Source organism: Mastomys coucha, chromosome X (genome assembly GCF_008632895.1).
Source record: "Mastomys coucha isolate ucsf_1 chromosome X, UCSF_Mcou_1, whole genome shotgun sequence".
Taxonomy (NCBI): domain Eukaryota; kingdom Metazoa; phylum Chordata; class Mammalia; order Rodentia; family Muridae; genus Mastomys; species Mastomys coucha.
The window spans coordinates 139689869-139705387 of record NC_045030.1 but is presented as its reverse complement, the minus strand read 5'-3'; the positions used below and the strand labels follow the sequence as shown (position 1 = coordinate 139705387).

The following is a 15519-nucleotide window of genomic DNA, read 5'->3' as shown; positions in this document are numbered from 1 at the left end:
CCCTTATTTGTAAAAGTGATGATTATATGCACAGTTAACTACACTACTCTTACCACTATATATGTGAATTCTATGTAACAAAACTGTTCATATATTAGGTACAGTGACAAAATAGATACTTTTTTTTCTAGGTTCAATGTGTTAGTGGCAAATATAATTTTTATGTATTCAAGATACCTGATACGTTTTAAAACATACCTAATACATACATAGTATAGTGACAACTGAATCAGACTAATTACCTCTTCTATTGCTACAGATTGGCATGTGTATAGGTATGTGTTTCCTGAGGACACTCAGGATGTAATATCTTAGAAAATTTCAAGTAAATAATATGAAGTATTTTTCTATGTACACGAATATAGTTACTAAACTGAAAGGTTTTGTACCACATACATCAATAACACCTAGCTATAAAACCTGTGACCTATAACAATGACCTGACTTCAAGAAAAAGTAGTACAATAGAGGCACATATCTTCTGGTACTAAACAACTACTCTTGTAAAGTGGTTACTTCTGGTTTCTTTGGAAAGCCAGTTATGTCAAATGATGCTTTGCTGGGGCATACAGGTGAAAGGATGTTTTGCTAAAGCAGACACATGAAAGACTGTTTTCTGGAAGCAGACACAGGTGAAAGGATGTTTTGTTATAGTAGACATGTGAAAGAATGCATGATGGAGGAGTATAAATATGACCTCACAGTGGGAGCTAGAACTTTAGTTTGCTTCGCTCTGCCTCACTACTCTTAGCTAACAACATGCATGTATTGGTCCTCCTTACATTACATTGCTGATCTCTACTTGTGGTGATACCATAGAGAGAAACTTGCAAAAGAACTTGTGAGGTTTCTGTAGCTTCTTACTGCTTCCTCAGTGGCCTCTAGCTGGTTGCCAAGTCTTGGGGTTTCTTCTGGATTGAACTTCCCTGGCTGGATCATGTGTGGTGACTGCCAAGTGGACTGGATTGCAGGTACTGGCTTGTGTATGGTGTCAGTGTTTTGTCTACAGTTTTTTTGCTTTTGTTTTGTTTTGAGACAGAGAAAGATTAGGAAGTATGGAGGTTGGGGAATTGGGAGAGTGTTGGAAGAAGTGAAAGAATATGATCACAATGCCATATAAAAACCACATTTTAAAATACAAATACTTAAAAGAAATAAAGGCCCATTATCATTAATACACTTGTGTCAAAAGAAAAGTGTAGTTCTCCCAATACATCTAACAAATATACCTGAAAATATACAAGATGAGGTATGTCATAAAACTATATATTAAATGTCAGGATGTTATCTATCCTCCTTTGGAAATACAGCAATTGTTCATACTACCTATCTACCAATAAGTAGTTGTTGATGTTATTTTCCACATAATGTGATTGAATTTAATCAAAACACTACAAAATTTCATCTATATAATTTCATTTATAGAATTTCATCTACATAATTTCATCTGTATAGTTAGATCTATACAATTACAACTATACAAATAAGGGTATATAAATAACAGAAAACAATGAGTGTTTTTAAACTGAGTAAATATCTGTTGCTTTTTTGGAAGCCCTCTGTATATTACCAAATATCTTAATTAATTGTAGAAAATATTCAGTAAATAAAAATCAAATGTAATAAAATATGTACGACATAATTTGGGAAAACATTTTTAATGTATAGTTAAAATGGAATCTTAATTGAAATATTTCTATCTTTAACATAGTTATTATGTTAAAATTATGTTAACTCAGTTTCTAGAAAAAAATGAGTCTCCGGAAAAGATTTAATACCTTTGTTATAGTTACTTGAAGTCCATTGAATTTTTATCCCATGCGATCATTGTCACCCAAATAGCCTATAAGTTTAAACCATTAAAGCACCTCATGTTGCAGAATAAAAATTCAGAAGTTTTTCTCTTTGTGGAAATACATTATTTTTAATAAATTATACAATAAAATAGAAGTTTTCACTTCTAAATATTGCTGTTTGGTAAAACATTTTAGTTATCTCCAGGAAAAAGAATTTGAAGGAGAACCAGCTAATGAAAAGGCATTTTTATGTTCCTGGATGGCAGAAATAAATTGTGAAAGTGAATTTCTTACTAGAGGTACTCTAACAGTTCAAGGCAACCCCCATCAAAATTCTAATGTTCAAATTTACAAAAATAGAACAAAATCTAAAAACTCATATGGAAAAGCAAAAGACAATGCATAACAAATGCAATCAATGTAGAAAGCATATTGGTGGCATCAGAATACTTGTCGTCAAATTCTACAGAGGTATAGTGACAATCACAGGATAATACTGGTACCAAAACATACACATAGATTACTGGATCATAATAGCTATGCCCATTGGTTTTTGATAAAGGTTTAAAAAAATACAGTGGTTTAAAAACCCATTAAACAAGCAGTGCTGGTGAAAATATATATTTTACTTGCAGAAGAATGAAAATTCGGCCAACATCTTGCACTCTGTACGAAATGAATTCAAGGTGGATCAAAAACCTTAATTTAGAATCTAAAATGTTCAACAATTTGATGAAAACATAGCACACTTTAAGTTACAGCACATATAGAAAATTTTTCTGAACAAGACTTAGATAATTCAGAAAATTTCCCCAAGACAAATAAAATCTTTCTGCACAGAGAATCTTTTTATAATCAGTGTGAATAGACAGCTTACAAAATGGGAGAAAATCTTTGCCAGCTAGTAAAAGACAGGTTTTCGACTTAGACAATTAAAATAAATGCAAAAATTAACACCCACAAAAGATTCCAAAACTTCTGGGCTGGAGAGGTGATTCAGTTGGTAAGAGCATTTGCTGGACAGACAATGAGGACCTGAATTAGAATCCTCAGCACTCACATAATAAGCCAATCATAGGGTAGAAGCAGGAAGATGAATAGATGGTTTTATCTAACTTCAGATTCAATAAGTGGCCATGTTCTAAGGGAATGATTTTGAGAATACTAGCACAGAATACCTGCTTTCCTCCTCTGGCTTCTGTTCTTGTATACAAGGAGGTACATATACCTTCAAAAATGTATCTATAACACACACACATGTACATACACAGAAACATGCACAAAATCTGATCTGCTCTTCAATAAATGCTTAAGAAAATGAACAAGCAGCCCTCAAAGTCAGTAAGATAAATGGCTATTTTTAAGGAATCAAAAATTCTTAGGATCAGGGAAATGAAATTTAGATGTATATTGAGACTACAGTTCACACCCAATAGAATAGCTAAGACCAGGAAATATATTTAGCAAATTCTGACAAGGATTTAGGAAAAGATGAAATTATCCTATAAACCATGGTAAAAACTGACAGAAATACGCATATGACATCCAGATTATTACTACATTTGAAACCTCTTCTAGATTATTCTGTCACCTTTAAATTCAGTTGTCTACAAGGTCCCAGGGAGTGGGCAAAATGTAGGTAAATCTTTACTACAGCCTAACATGTATTGCCCATAGTAAATTCCCACTAGATTTCTGTTCCCATCTGAAACCTTGCAAGCAATATCTGCAATTTGAAAAGAATTCATATGCTGAGCAACCCTTAAGATTGCACATTAGGGCCATTTGAGAGTTCATATGGAAATCTGCTACAGTAGAAGTTTCTTTCTCTCTTTCTTTCTTTCATTCTTTCATTCTTTTATTCTTTCTTTCTTTCTTTCTTTCTTTCTTTCTTTCTTTCTTTCTTTCTTTCTTTCTTTCTTCCTTTCTTTCTGTTGTTTTCTTCAAGACAGGGTTTCTCTGTATAGCCCTGGAGCCCTGGCTGTCTTGGAACTCCCTCTATAGACCAGGCTGGCTCAGAACTCAGAAATCTGCCTGCCTCTGCCTCCTAAGTGCTGGGATTAAAGGCATGTACCACCACTACCCGGGTGAAGTTTCTTAAAGTCAACAAAGACATGAAAGAAATCTAAATGCAATTAATAAATAGAATCATGGACAGTGTGCCTCAACAAGACATTTCTTGCCACCAAATGAAACCTCTTGTGCCAGGAATGGATTACACCTACTTGAATTTTTGTTCATGGAATTCTGAGGGAACCCCCTAACACCCCAAGCTATTGCAAAGATTGTAGGTTGCTCTCCAAAAATTTGTGGTAAGGCCCGATTGCTAAATGCAACTTACACAATTTATTGAACATAGAAAATTTGGTCTGGTGAATATCTAGTGCCTTTACTCCTACTATCTAGTGTTCACGGAACTGGAAGGTACCTTGCATGCTACCAGAGTCAAAAAGTAAGCACCAAACCTGCTACAAAGCCTCAGATCAGCAATGTTGACCTAGCTGCAGGACACATAGTTCAATAGTGGCACAAAGCTGTCAGAATAACCAACCAACAACCATCTGATTAGATTTAGGGCCCACTCCATGAGATGGAACCCATGTCTGACACTGTTCAGGTGGCCAAGGATCTGAGACTACATAGGTCATGTACCAAGGAGTAAACCAAATACTAGTCCTCTGCTAAAGGAACTTAGCAATAAATTAAGTCTTAAGGACATTCTGCTAGATCCTTAGACCAGTTTCTCACTTAGCCATCACCACAGACACTTTCTCCTGCAGGAAGCAAGAACTAATACAGAGACCCACAATATGTCAACATTTAGAGATTAAGAGATTTTTGAACACTCATTCATCTAATCCTCAAGGAATCCTGCAGAAGCAAAGTCAGAAAGGTTGTAAAAGCCAGGGGGGACTGTGGGCATGAAGAAATGAAATAAGACCCTTTATACAAATAGGACTAGGCATATATGAAGTCACAGAGACAGTGGAAGTATGCACAGAGCCCATTCAAGTCTAAGCCAGTTGAGATCCCACGGATAAGAAGGGAATTAGGCATAAGCTCCAATCCCCTAACCAAGAAGCTATCTCCAACTAATAACTGTTCACACAGGAAAGATGATTGTGAAATAGGTTGGTGGGATATTAAATAGAAAATAAGAAAAATTTTGTGGGTTAGTTCTAATGATATTTCTGAGTAGTGTTAGTCATGGAGTCTTAAAAACTGAAATACAGATAATAGATGACATATATTCAGACAATAGGTGATATTATAAACTATGTAGTAAAAATAAAGTTATTTTTAATAAAAAATTTCTGAAGGCTTAAAATAAATTCTCAAGTTTTCTTTTAACATATAAGAAAAAGGTAAAAATGACAGAACAAATAGATTTGTATTTATGTGTAACATTTGCTCTAAATACTACTATAATATTATTCTTTATTTTTCATAATCAAAATGCAGTGACAATATATATTGCATGTAATTTGGAGTTTAGTGAGTAGGCAATTATTTTAATGTTTTTTCTTTTTCCTTTAAAATTTGATTTATTTTTTTCTAATTTATCATTTTCTAGTTGTACCTAGAGTTTTGTATAAGAAAATCATAGGTGGTTATTACAATAAATATAAGAGAATTTTGAACACCTATATGTTTTCACTATATCTATTTAGGACATTGGCATCTGGGTAGAAAATCACAGTACTTATATTTCAATTTATGTGATCAGTTTATAGCTGTTATGTATTTATATCATTTATATACACATGAGTTCATTTGAAATTAAAATGTAAATGACTGAATAAACATTAGAAGATGCTTATCATGGTGTCACCTAAAAAACAAAAACAAAAACAAAAACCTTTCCACAAACCAAATTTAATAGTAGGTCAAAAATAAAAACTTACATTTCAATCTCAAAATAGAAGTTTTGTTTATATGAAATATTTTATTAAATTTATGTATTTATATGGCTTATATACTATATATGCATATATAATTAGGCTACTATTACCAATATATACATCCAACAGAATACCAAATATTGGTAATAAAATTCAGTGTCTAAAGTAAAAGGGATTTAGAAGATTAATTGTAAGTTTTCATGGTTTAGTTTCAGTGTAATATCAGTATATATTTGTAATATATTAAATATCACAAATATTAACTAACATCCTTATTTCTGAAATCATCCCACATTTTTCTTCTTAACCTTTCTTTTTTGAATTGTTACTTGAAATTCATATAATTACACAGACTATTTTTATTAGATATTTTCTTTATTTACATTTCAAATGATATCCCCCTTACCTGGGGTTTCCCCTTCGAACAAAACTCCTTTTCCCTCCTGCCTCCCCCTGCTCACCATCCCACACTCTCCAGGTTCCTAGTCCTTGTATTCCCCTACACTGGGGTATAGAACCTTCACAGGACAAAGGGCCTCTCCTCCCATTGATGACCAACTAGGCCATCCTCTGCTACATATGCAGCTGGGTCCATGAGTCCCCACATTTACACAATGGAGTACTACTCACCTATTTAAAACAATAAATTATGAAATTCTTAGGGAAATGGATGGATATGGATAATATCATCCTGAGTGAGGTAACCCAATCACAAAAGAACACACATGGTATGCACTCTCTGATAAGTGGATATTAGCCTAGAAGCTCAGAATACCCAAGATACAATCCACAAACCACAAGAAACTCAAGAAGAAGACCAAAATGTGGGTATTTCAATCCTTCTTAGAAGGGGGAACAAAATACCCATGTAAGAAGTTGCAGAAACAAAGTATGAAGCAGAGACTGAAGGAAGGACAATCCAGAGACTGCCCTACCTGGGAATCCTTCTCATATTCAACCATCAAACCCAGACACTATTGTGGATGCCAGCAAGTGCTGGCTGACAGGAGCCTGATACAGCTGTCTCCTGAGAGGCTCTGCCAGTACCTGACTAATACAGAAGTAGGGGCTCACAGCCATCCATTGGACTGAGTACAGGGTCCCCAGAAGGAGCTATTGAAAGAACCCAAGGAACTAAAGGGGTTTGCAACCCCATAGGGGGAACAACAATATGAATTAACCAGTACCCTCACAGCTCCCAGAGAACAAACCTCCAATTTCTTTTAGTAGAGATTTTTAAAGTATGACCTTATGATTCTCTAGATTTCCTCAGTGTCTATTGTTATGTTCTCCTTCTCACTTCTAATTTTGTTAATTTGGATCTTCTGTTTTTATCTTTAAGCTACTTTGGAAAAGCTTTGCCAATCACTGTGTTGATTAAGAACCACTTTCTTTTTTCATTGAGTCTTTGTATTTTTTGTCTTGTTATTTTTTTATTTCTATTTTTCTGATTTCAACTCTGAGTTTGATTATTTCTTACCATCTACCCCTTTTGGGTGTGATTTCTTTCTTTTGTTCTAAGACTTTCAGGTGCATTTTTTTTTCTTTGTAATTTAAGCATATGGTCCTATGAGCTTGTCTTTTAAACCCATTTTCATTGTCTTTTGCAAATTTGGTTATGTTTTATGTTCATTTTCATTAAATTCTAGAAAGTATTTGATTTGCTCAGACTATCTTTTCCCAGTGTTTACTTTGAGGTAATGTCTATCCTTGATGTCAAAGTTTGTTTCTTGGTTGTAGAAGGATGATCCTGCTTTTGCATCTATTTTGTTAGCTGGTGTATTTTTAGTGGAAGAATTGAAAAAAATCAATATTGAAAGAGATCAATGAGTAGTATTTCCTGATGACTTGCTTTGTGAGATGTATATCTGTTAGGTCCATTTGGTTTATGATGTCTTTCAGCTCTACTATTTCTCTGCTTAGTTGTTGTATGGATATCTATAGGCAAAAGTCAGGTATCACCTATTATCTTTGAGTAAGGAGCAGTCTATGATTTAACCTCAGTAGTGATTCTTTTATGAACTTTAGTGCCCTTGCCTTTAGGACATAGATGTTATGAATTTCTGTGTCTTGGTACATTTTTCCTTTGATGAATATGTAGTATTCTCTGATATCTCTTTCGATTAGTTTTGGTTTGAAGTCTATTTTGTCACATATTAAAATGCCTACACCAGTTTGCTTTGTAGGTCCATTTAATTGGAATATATATTTTTGAAAATTTTCTGATTTCTGAGGTTATGTCTATTCATGATGTTAGATAATGTTTTCACACCCGGCCCCATTATTCTGTGTCTTTCTGTTGGGGAATTGAGAACATTAATGTTGAAAGAGATAAATGAACAAGGTTCTTTCATCCTTCTGTTGTAGGTGGTGGTGATGATGATAGTTGCTATGGCAGTGTGTGTGTGTGCGTGTGTGTGTGTGTGTGTGTGTGTGTGTGTGTTTCTCCTCTTTTAATTTTCTTGTTTTGGATTATCCCTTATGTTTTATTGGGTTTGTTTAACTTCTTTAGGTTGGAGTTTATCATCTAGCACCATTCGCCAAGCTGAATTCGTAAACAGATATTTTTAAAACTTGGTTTTATCATGAAATGTCATATTTTTCTCTATCTATCTCATGGAAAGTTTTCCTGGGTATAGTTGTTTGGCTTGCACCTATGGTTGCTTAAAGTTTGTAAAACTTATATGTGGGTGTTTTTGGCTTTCAGAATATCCATTTGAGAAATCAATTGTTATTTTTATTGGTTATTCTTTACATATTAGTGGGTCTTTTTCCCTTTCAGCTTTAAATATTCTTTCTATGTTTATTACATTTAGTGTTTTATTATATGCTGAAGGAACTATCTTTTCTGGTGCAATCTATTTGGTGTTCTACATGCTACTTGTACTAATACTAATCTCTTTATTTAGGTTAGGATTATTTTATTATTTTGTTGAAAATAATTTTTATGACTATGCCACGGGATGTATCTTTTTTCTCTATCCCTATTATTCTTAGATTTGGTCTTTCATAGCATCTCAGATTTCCTGGATGCTTTGTACCTAATTTTTTTTAAAAAAATTGACATTTTGTTTAGCCATGGTATCCATTTCTTCTGTTGTATCTCCAGTGACTAAAATTCTGTCATCCATCTTTTGCATTCTTGTGGAGTTGCTTATATCTGATATTCCTGTTCAAGTTCCTAAATTTTTTATTTCCAGATTTCCCTCAGTTTGGATTTCCATATTGTTTCTATTTTCACTGTCAGCTCTTGATCTCTTATTCATTTCCTTCCACTGATTATGTTTTTATAGATTTCTTTAAGGGATGTATTCATTTCCTTTTATAGGACAGCTATCATATTCATTAAGGCTATTTTAAGGTCCTAATTTGTATTTCAGCATTTCTGCAATACTCAAGACTTACTAAGGTAGTATTGCTAGGCTCTAGTAAAGGCATACTTCTTCTGGCTTTTATTGATAGTGTGTGAATTTTTGTTTGTTTTGTTTTGTTTTGCTGTCATTTGGGCATCTGAGTTTGGGAAGATTTTAATTCGAGGTACTAATATTTGGCCTTGTCTTTATTCAGTGAATGATTTGTTCCTTGGTTCTGTTGCCTTCTCTGTTAGTAAACAGAGGTTGTTGTGGTTATGAGTTGCATGGTTTGTAATTCTGGGATCCTGATACATTTGGCCACTGTGTTTTATGTAAAATACATTTCTGGGTATTGAGAGCTGACAGAAATGGGAATGAGTTAGGAGAGTGTGGGAAATTCCTCCATAGGACGGAGGAAAGCAGGGTATTTTACCAGAATCTGCTTATTCCCCTATGAATGGGTTCAGAAAATGAGAAGAGGCCACAAGTAGTCTGCTACAGAGCTGGGGATGAGGCTGGGGTAGGGAAATGCAAGGTTAGAAGGTTTCTGATGGAGTAAAGTTGATTAGACATGTGAGATCTCAGGTGGGGGAAGTGATGGCCTTTGGCTACTCCTGCAGGCTAGCTGTCAGGGATGTACTTAGCAGCTAAAGTTTAGGACCAGTGGAAGGAGCAGAGATAAGAATATTATTAATGCCATACTTTTCCAGGCAGGAGACAGTAGTAGCCAGCAATTGTGTCAAAAGGCAAGTTGAAAAGGAACAACCATGTATGTGTGTCTTTTCCATGAATTTAAGGGAAGCTGGGTGGGTGCCAGTGGTGTAGCCTATTCCTAGATTTTAGGAGAGGTAGAGAAAACTTACAGGCAACACTGAGGGATTGGAATTGGAGGAGAGGAGGAAGAGTGAAAATCTGAATCTTTCCTATGTGCTTTTCTGGACTACTTGCTTCTCTGACAGGTTTGACTGGTGGGTTTCAAGGGAATGTCTGCTAGAGTTGGAGGCTAGGATAACAGGATGAATAAGGAGAAAGGTTAGAGTAGAGGATCTCTGCATGATACCCTGGGTCAGAGTTGGCAGGAAGGTCACAGCAAGCATTCTATTACAGAGCTGTGGCTGAAATATACAATCAGACAAGGACTGGGTTTGCAGGAGAGGAGGAAGAAGTGAAGATCCACAATTAGGTTACCTGCTACCCTGTCTGGAATGGCCTTGGGTTCCTGGGGAATATCTGCTGGAATTGGGAGTCTTAGAGAAATTAAAGTGGGGGGAAACCAAAGCAGGTCATCAGCTAAAGAGCTGTGAGTGAGACTAGGGAATAGATTTGGAGGAGAAGAGAGAGAGGTAAAGATCTGCAGTTAGGCTACCTGCTTCCCTGGCTAGAGACAACATGTTGCTTTGGAATGCTATTATCCTCAACACAATCTTCATAATGTACAAAAATATGGGCTTAAAGTCCTTTCTTATTTCCTGATATTATCTTCATGTAAGTGTATGTATAGTACTTATGCCAGGGACTATCTAGGGTCAGTTACATTTATAGTGTGAACCTCTGGGTAAATGGTCAAATTCCTTGTACACCCTTTAAAATTTGATCAAATTCAATGAGAACAATATTTTTCCATGTGTTAAGAATTTACATTTTTTGAATAATATAAACTCTGACTATAATTTTAGAGATAAATGTTGGTGGAAGTTTCTCTTTCAAGGTCATATTTGGTCAAAAGAATGATACTATGAAATAAAAGTTAGCTTAGATGAGATCAGTCACTTTTGGGGTGCAATTTAAATATACAGTTAATATTTTAATTTTAGAAAAGAGCTGTGTGCAATTTTTCAGTGTTAACAAAGCCTTCAAGTTCTGTGTTTGCTATCAGCAATTGGAAAGTGTTCATTGAGTATGTATAGAAAATCTAAGACAGTTCCATCAGTAGTTACCTTAGGGTGAGATATTAATGGACCACAGTGTTATTAAAGGTTGAAAATAAATTGAAAGTTAAAAAAAGTAGAGTGGATTTCTTTATAAGCAATACCAATTCTATTTATGTTAATCTAAATACTCTGCATTTACTCTTCAAACCATGAAGTTTTGAAAGCACTAAAGTAGCATTGTTAATAGACAACACTTTTACTTATAAAATTTTTGTGAACAAAAAGCTGTAGAGAAACATTAGCCATTTTAAGTACAAACCATTTTCTCTAGTATTGATAGATATGGATTGCTCATGAATATTGAATATCCTAACTACTCTGCATAGTGAATATGGATATTTTGCCTATGTCATCTATATCTAAGATCTTATCTGATAGCACAAAGCTTCTTGATCCTCTTTAGGATATACTTGCCTTGTGGGAAGTAATTTTCTATCAGTATTCACCTAAGCAACTTGTATATCCTCCTTGCCTAGAGTGTTTGTTGTAATTCTTACCTTTTATTGTAAATTGGGTCTCTGCCTCTTCGACGCCATAAGGAAAATTTCAGGGTAGCCAAGATATTCTGGTATAAAGAAAGAAACAAAGGGTGTCTCATGTGGTCATGAAGTTTCCACGATGTAAGGTGAAGACTCTACATAATTCTAATTAACACTTAAAATTTGGTTTGACCATGCTGTCCTATCACATACTCAGCATGTATGCAGCCCTCCCATTGGGTTCCAGCACTGCAATTTTTATTTTTATTTATCATTTTTAATTTGAGAGTATTTACTTAGTACATCTAAAATTCATTCCCTACAACTAAAGCTCACAGGACAACATAGAAGAGGGGACAGAAAAAGTTTTAAGGACCAGCCAACCAGAACACTATTAAGAGACAGTGATTTCTATTTATGACAGGGAAGTCATAAGCACCAAGGAAATATCAGCAGCATAGTTTCCTAAACATGATCTACATAATAACTTTGCAAATAATTTCATGTGTTAAAAGGCTATATCATTTTTTCATTAATCATTTTATTACATTTCAAATGATATCTACCATCCCGGTTTCCCCTCCTCAAAGCCTGCATCCCATGCCTCCTCCCCTTTGCTTCTGTGAGGATGCTCCTCCAGCCACTCACCACTGCTCTAGCATCACCCTATACTGGGGAATCAAGCCACCACAGAACCAAGCTCCCTCCCCCACAATGATATGAGATAGGGCCATCCTCTGTTATATATAGCTAGAGCCATGGATCCTTCCATGTGTACTCTTTGGTTGGTGGTTTAGTCCCTGGGAGCTCTGAGAGGTCTAGTTGGTTGATATTGTTGTTCTTCCTATGGAGCTACAAACCTCTTAAGCTCCTCCAGTCCTCCCTCTAGCTCTTCCATTGGGTTCTCTGGGATCAGTCTGATGGTTGGCTATGAGTATAAGTATCTCTATTCATCAGGTGCTGGCAGAACGTCTCAGGTGACAGCCATATTAGGCTCTTGTCAGCAAGCACTTGGCATGAGCAATAGTGTTGGGGTTTGGTTTCTACAGATGGGAAGGGTCCCTAGGTGGGGAGGTCTCTGGATGGGCTTTCCTTCAATCTCTGATCCATATTTATGTCCTTGTATCTAGTTTAGACAGGAAAAAATCTGGGTTAAAAATTTTGAGATGGGTGGGTGACCCCATCCCTCAACTAGAGGCTGAGGTCTCTATAGGATCTCTATCCCCTTTGTTGGGTATCTCAGCTAATGCCATCCTTGTTGGGTTCTTGGAGCCTCTCACTTCCCTGGTGTCTGGGATTTTCAAGTGGCTACCCCAGTTCCCCATTCCCCACTGCTACATATTTTTATTCAATTCCTGCCTCTCTGTACTTCTCTCCTGTCCTTTCCTATATCTGATGCTGACCCGTCCCTTTTTCTCTCCCCTCCCCTCCCCGTCCCAGATTCCTTCCTCCCTCTACCTCCTGTGATTATTTTATTCCCCCTTTTATGTAAGATTGAAGCATTCACACTTGGTTCTTTCTTCTTCTTAAGCTTCATATGGTTTGTGGGTTGTATCATGGGTATTCTGAGCTTTTGGGCTAATATCCACTTATCAGTGAATACATACCATGTGTGTTCTTTTATGTCTGGGTTATCTCACTCAGGATGATATTTTCTAGTTTCATCCATTTGCCTTCAGATTTCATGGTCATTGTTTTTAATAGCTGTGTAATACTCCATTATGTAAATGTACCACATATTCTGTATCATTCCTCTGTTGAGGGACATCTGAGTTGTTTCCAGCTTCTGGCTATTATAAATAAGGCTGCTATAAACATAGTGGATCATGTGTCTTTGTTATATGTTGGATCTTTTGGGTATATTCCCAGTAGTGGTATAGCTGGACCTTCCAGTAGAACTATTTATAGTTTTGTGAGGGATTGCCAGATTGTTTTCCAAAGTGGTTGTACCAGCTTGCATTCCTACCAGCAATGAAGGAGTGTTCTTCTTTCTTCACATCCTAACCAGCATCTGCTGTCACCTGTGTTTTTGATCTTAGCCATTCTGACTGGTATGAGGTGGAATCTCAGGGTTGTTTTGATTTTCATTTCCCTGATGACTAAGGATGTTAAACATCCTTAGTGAAGCGTTTCTCAACCATTCAAGATTCCTCAGATGATTATTCTTGGTTTAGCTCTGTACCCGATTTATGGCCATCTTATCAAAAGCAATCTAGAGATTCAGTGCAATCCCAAATTGGCAAAGAAGCTAAAACCATCCAGTGGAAAAAAGACAGCATTTTCAACAAATTGTGCTGGTTCAACTGAAAGTCAGCATGTAGAAGAATGCAAATTGATCCATTCTTATCTCCTTATACAAAGCTCAAGTCCAAGTGGATCAAGGACCTCCACATAAACCCAGATACACTGAATCTAATAGAAGAGAAAGTGGGGAAGAGTCTTGAACACATGGGGAAGGGGAAGATATTCTGAACAGAACACCAATGGCTCAGGCTCTAAGATCAACAATTGACAAATGGGACCTCATAAAGTTGCAGAGCTTCTGTAAGGCAAAGGACACTGTCAATTGGACAAAACAGTAACCTACAGATTTGGAAATGATCTTTACCAATCCTATATCTGATAGAGGGCTAACATCCACAATATAAAAAGAACTCAATAAGTTAGACTCCAAAAGTCTTATATCGTCTGTTAAGCAGTCTTATCACAATATATAAAGGGATTTTGGCAGTCACCAATGCTGTCATCTTTGTCTTTTACAAGATCTACTAAGAACTTATCACTATGAAATAATCCTAAATGCCTTTATAATTGCTTTCTAATATTAACTTTTTCAAATGAAGTTTCACAGTCTAGAATTTTTCTTGGTTACCATGTGTTTTAAAGCCCATTTAATCTATGACAATTCCCTTCCATCATATTTTTTGGTACTGTTTATTTGTTGAAGATATAATATACTTAACCGAATTTTCAAGATGCCATTTAACATGTCTCCATTCGAGTGTCTCAGGTAATTTGCTCAGATAGACTTTACCAAAATGTAGTAGAAGAGACAAAGAATCATTCACAAATGGTAGAGTGTTCTTCCCTGTAAATTGTCTTAGAAAGGCACACAATATCAACAAGCCCAAATTATAGTTGTCCAATCAAAGTATATAAATTCATTTGAGTTCTTTAGCAAAGAGCCATAACCCAGGTGGCCATATACAATTGACACAATCTGGGATTCCAGGCATGTTAATTGCTACCAAGATACCACTGTTTTTTATTTCTTCATTGAAGTAAAGATTAGAAAGCATCAGTTTTTAGAAAATAAGAGGCAAATCATAAGATTCAGTTGTTTCCAATTCAAATATAACATTGGAAAGCTTTTTAAGTACCATTTTACTCCTCTGTCAGGAAGAAATTTCATACTTTTACTTTACACAGTATGTAAAAAAGTAAATAATTGTCTGTTTTATCCTCCAACATTAGGAGTTAAAGCAATAATACCAATACAATTATCGTCAGCAATAAAACAGATCAAAGCAGTTTAAGATTTGAGAGGTCTTTCCTTCAACTAAAGAATTGATATCCAAAAGGTTGTTCTGTATTAGTCATTTAAAACTCTCTTCCTTGCTTAGCCTATTAGGTATCCATTTTCTAAATAAATATTTATTGTTTCAGTTTTTTATTTAAATATATTTTAAGACTCTCTTTGTGAATCTGATGTGCATGTGTGTTCATTTGCTTATCTATTCTGTGAATCTGAATAATGGTGACATTTAGAGGCATGCCTTCCAAAATTACACTATATTTTTAAACTTAGAATTTCCTGTTTTAAAATATGATTTTGTGTTTTGTGTTTGCTTATGAGACATATTACCTTGTCACCCTGGCTGTCTTATAGACTACGCAGTTGTCAAACACAAGTTTATTTGCATGCTTCTACTTTGCTAGAATTATAGGTATTAAATTTTCTCTTACTATTTTTGTGGTGTTGGAATTAGAAAATGGGGCTGTGCTGTTTACCACTGAGCCTTCTCCTTAGCCTTCCTATTTTTCTTTTCTTTTTTTTT

The 15519-nt window shown here is 35.4% G+C and overlaps 1 long non-coding RNA gene across 1 annotated transcript in view; it reads left to right on the top strand.

The window, feature by feature from the left end:
- Positions 1–764: 764 nt before the first annotated feature.
- LOC116094979 overlaps positions 765–15519 on the top strand; it is a 56841-nt gene continuing 42086 nt past the window's right edge. Inside the window, exon 1 of the long non-coding RNA XR_004120381.1 lies at positions 765–971. This is a non-coding gene — a long non-coding RNA (uncharacterized LOC116094979). The remainder of the gene's footprint in view (positions 972–15519) is intronic.